Source organism: Palaemon carinicauda, unplaced genomic scaffold (assembly GCF_036898095.1).
Source record: "Palaemon carinicauda isolate YSFRI2023 unplaced genomic scaffold, ASM3689809v2 scaffold46, whole genome shotgun sequence".
NCBI classification, from domain to species: domain Eukaryota; kingdom Metazoa; phylum Arthropoda; class Malacostraca; order Decapoda; family Palaemonidae; genus Palaemon; species Palaemon carinicauda.
The window spans coordinates 172,501-177,500 of NW_027171717.1; the positions used below are offsets into that span (position 1 = coordinate 172,501).

The 5,000-nt window shown below is 30.6% G+C and overlaps 1 pseudogene; it reads left to right on the forward strand.

The window, feature by feature from the left end:
• LOC137636940 (uncharacterized) overlaps positions 1-5,000 on the forward strand; it is a 142,299-nt pseudogene that overhangs the window by 101,513 nt on the left and 35,786 nt on the right.

The window sequence follows — 5,000 nt, forward strand, 5'->3', positions numbered from 1 at the left end:
TCCACAAATAAACCAATGAAATTTTATTGATGGTGAAGATAGTTGCGTCCATGGATATTGTTTAATATTAAGAAAAGTTCGTCAAGCGAATTTTTTATTTTTTATTTTTTTTTTATTTTTTTTTTAGCAATACTATAGACTGTACGGAATATTTACTGTATTCGTTGACTTTGAATATTTAACTAAGTACAGAATACTTTACTTACTTTAAGGGCTGTTTTCCTAGTCCTATGATACATGGGTACCATGTCCCTTACAGGACCTACAAGATCTGTTTGTCGTATAGATAATTAGGTAGTTAGAGTATCACCAAATACAATACGGGAGCCCAAATAGGCGGTAAGAAAAGAAGCTCATATTTACGGGCATGATCAACTCTAAAACTACTTATTTCTTCCAAGGACACATTTGGCATTAAGAAAGATTTTTTTTTTCCTCTCCGACAAATCGCGATTACTGAAGCACTTTGAAAGCAAGAGTTTTCAGTTTTCCTTTAAAACCTTAATATCTTCAGTCTTTCAGGTGTCTATTGGGAGCTTGTTTGAAAGCCTAGAACCTACGGTAAATATATATCTGGGCTTCAATCATTTAAAACCGTCTGTGATTAACTGGATTCGTTGGCTGCACGTTATGCAGCAACTCTCTTAGATATTTTGGACGTCCGGTTCTGAGACATTGATGAGTTGTTACGCATATCTTAAACCCAACTCTAGCTTTAATAGGTAGCCAGTTTAATTAAATTAGTATAAAAGATATCAGTCTTTATTCTCTATTATGTTAGGTAATTTCTCAAGTTCCACTTTGGTAGATTGTAATAAACTGAATTAGAATTGTAAATATTAGTAATTAGCATAGTCAATCACAAGTTTCTTTATAGAATCTTAATCTAAATACTTCTTTACAATTTTTTTTCTTCATATTATCAAATATAGTTAATCTTATCTGTGTATCTGGTATAACATCAATCTGATATGGAATATATGTAAATGACCTATATACATATATATATATATATATATATATATATATATATATATATATATATATATATATATATATTATATATATATGTATATATATATATATATATAATATATATATATATATATATATATATATATATATATATATATATATATATATATATATATATTAAGAATTCTGGAAATTTATTAACCAGTTCGTGGTGGCTATATCCATTTGGTAGCCTTTTTCTATTTAGATTTATCATTACACTATTTAGGAGATATTAATGTATATCTATATAATGTCTATTGTTGCTTCATAGATTTGTTTTCTTATAGTATTCAGATTTTCCCTCCGTAATGAGTAATTATATTTGTACTTACCAGAATCCACCCATACACTTTCAAGGATATCTCTCCTTTACAGTTATACCCTTTTCCATCAGTGAATTTGAAACTAAAGCGTCTTTCTTCATTCCTTTATAAGAATTTAAAACTAAAGTATTTATCTTTTTTTCTTGAAAAAAGTTTTGAAACTAAAGTCTGTTTCTTTACTCCTTGATAAGAATTTAGATTTAAGGATGTTTCTTCTTCATTCCTTGAAAGAATTTGAAATTAGAGTCTGTTTTTTATTCCTTTACAAGTATTTGAAACTTGTCAGTTTCTTCATCTTATTATAAGTATTTGAAACTAAAGTCTGTTTCTCCATTCATTATAAGATTTTGAAACTAAAGTCTGTTTCTCCATTCCTTTATAAGAATTTGAAACTAAAGTCTGTTTCTCCATTCATTTATAAGATTTTGAAACTAAAGTGTGTTTCTCCATTCCTTTATAAGAATTTGAAACTAAAGTCTGTTTCTCCATTCCTTTATAAGAATTTGAAAATAAAGTCTGTTTCTCCATTCTTTTATAAGATTTTGAAACTAAAGTCTGTTTTTTTCATTCATTTGTAAGAATTTGAAACTAAAGTCTGTTTCTCCATTCATTTATAAGAATTTGAAACTCAAGTCTATTTCTCCATTCCTTTATAAGATTTTGAAACTAAAGTCTGTTTTTCCATTCATTTGTAAGATTTGAAACTAAAGTCTGTTTCTCCATTCATTTATAAGAATTTGAAACAAAAGTCTGTTTCTCCATTCCTTTATAAGATTTTGAAACTAAAGTCTGTTTCTCCATTCATTTATAAGAATATGAAACTAAAGTCTGTTTCTCCATTCCTTTATAAGAATTTGAAAACTCAAGTCTATTTCTCCATTCCTTTATAAGAATTTGAAAATAAAGTCTATTTCTCCATTCCTTTATAAGATTTTGAAACTAAAGTCTGTTTCTCCATTCATTTATAAGAATTTCAAACTAAAGTCTGTTTCTCCATTCCTTTATAAGACTTTGAAACTAAAGTCTGTTTCTCCATTCCTTTATAAGATTTTGAAACTAAAGTCTGTTTTTCCATTCATTTTTAGGAATTTCAAACTAAAGTCTGTTTCTCCATTCATTTATAAGAATTTGAAACTAAAGTCTGTTTCTCCATTCCTTTATAAGAATTTGAAACTAAAGTCTGTTTCTCCATTCCTTTATAAGAATTTGAAAATAAAGTCTGTTTCTCCATTCCTTTATGAGATTTTGAAACTAAAGTCTGTTTTTCCATTCATTTGTAAGAATTTGAAACTAAAGTCGGTTTCTCCATTCATTTATAAGAATTTCAAACTAAAGTCTGTTTCTCCATTCCTTTATAAGAATTTGAAACTAAAGTCTGTTTCTCCATTCCTTTATAAGATTTTGAAACTAAAGTCTGTTTTTCCAATCATTTGTAAGAATTGAAACTAAAGTCTGTTTCTCCATTCATTTATAAGAATTTGAAACTAAAGTCTGTTTCTCCATTCCTTTATAAGATTTGAAACTAAAGTCTGTTTCTCCATTCATTTATAAGAATATGAAACTAAAGTCTGTTTCTCCATTCCTTTATAAGAATTTAAAACTCAAGTCTATTTCTCCATTCCTTTATAAGAATTTGAAAATAAAGTCTGTTTCTCCATTCCTTTATAAGATTTTGAAACTAAAGTCTGTTTCTCCATTAATTTATAAGAATTTCAAACTAAAGTCTGTTTCTCCATTCCTTTATAAGAATTTGAAACTAAAGTCTATTTCTCCATTCCTTTGTAAAATTTTGAAACTAAAGTTTGTTTCTCCATTAATTTATAAGAAGTAAAAAAAAAAAAAACTGTTTCTCCATTCCCTAAGAAGAATTCTACACTAAAGTGTCATTCTCCATTCCTTTGTAAGAATTGGAAACTAAAGACTTTCTTCATTCTTGATAAGAATTTGGAAATAAATTCAGTTTATTTATTCATTTATAATAATTTTAATCTAAATTCTGTTTTTATTTTCCTTTGCAAGAATTTACATTGAAGGTCTGTTTCTTTATTCTTCTACAAGAATTTGAAACTAAAACTTGTTTCTCCATTTCTTTATAAGAATTGGAAACTAAAGACTTTTTCAATTTTTTATAAGAATTTGAAATTAAATTCTGACTTAATTCCTTTACAAGAATTTGAATTTAAAGTCTGTTTCTACATTCCATAGCAAAAATTTTACACTTACGTCTGTTTTTCCATTCCTTTACAAGGATTTGAAATCAAAGTCTGTTTCTTCATTCCTTTATGAGAATTTTAAACTGAGTGTATTTCTCCATTCTTTTGTAAGAATTCAAAACTAAAGACTTTTTTCATTCATGATAAGAATTTGAAATTAAATCCTGTCCTCATTCCTTTACAATAATTTCTTACAAAGACCTGTTTCTTCATTCCTTTACAATAATTTTTTACAAAGACCTATTTCTTCATTCCTTTAAAATAATTCCAATTTAAACTCGGTTTCTCCATTCCTTATCAAGAATTTGAAACTAAAGTCTATTTCTCTATTCATTCATCTCCCTCCAGCTTGCTGGGCGCAACATAACCAAGATGTCAGCACAGACTTTGTCTCCCAAGGTCCCTGGGTCAAAGTCTGCCGCTTTGTCGTGCCACAGTACGTCACCCTGGGCAAAAACGCCACACTGGAGTGCGACTACTTGGTGCAGAAACATGCGAGTCTTTATTCCCTCAAGTGGTACAAGAGTAATTCGCAGTTCTACCAATACATTCCAACAAATGAGAATCCGTTTTCCGTCTTCTCTGTAGAGGGGCTGCACCAGGATCAGGTGGTGAGTACGAAAACTTTCGTTTTGATGGAGTATCGTCAGTCCCTACTGTGAAGATACTTATAAAATTATGTTTATGTATAGAAACACACACACCTAGATATATATATATATATTATATATATATATAATACCAAAACCTTAATGTTTTATTTACTATTGATATTTTGCTAGTGATTTTGCTTGTATCTAACTTTGATAGTTGTCACTGTACAGATACTACCAATAGAGTTATTGGGTCCTTTGACTGTCCCCACGGTACTTCACTGGATCCCTCTTCCTGATTACAGCTAATTTTAATTTGCCTCTATGTACTCCTAATAGTCTGGCTGGAGATGTCACGGTATGTAGAGTTACTCCTTACAAACCATGACATCTCCAGCCGAGACAACTCTACCGATCAAAACACCTACCGACCAAGACCGCTTTGATCGGTAACTGGACAGCCTGCCTAGTCTTCATACCCCCTCGGCAAGCGTTCCCACCAATCAGAGCTGCTGGAGGACTAGATGGTGACTCATCAACCATGAGTGAGTGGGAAGGCAGTCTGACTGAACTACAGCCGCCTTCGGCGAGCGGCTTAGCCAATGAGGACCCGCCTTTCTAACAATCTTACCATTCACTCCACCCACAACGCCCGAGGAAGCCAATTTAAATTCACCGCCTCTCTGCTAAGCCAGAATTGCAATTTATAAGGACGTAGCTATCATCGTTTCTACCACTCGAGCCTGAGGAAGGGAGGCAGCACTCCCAAAATACGTAGCTTCTTCATTGTATTCTTTGCCTGACTTGTAACTTTAACCTAACTTATAAACTTTACCTTAAAACCTTGATTCGAC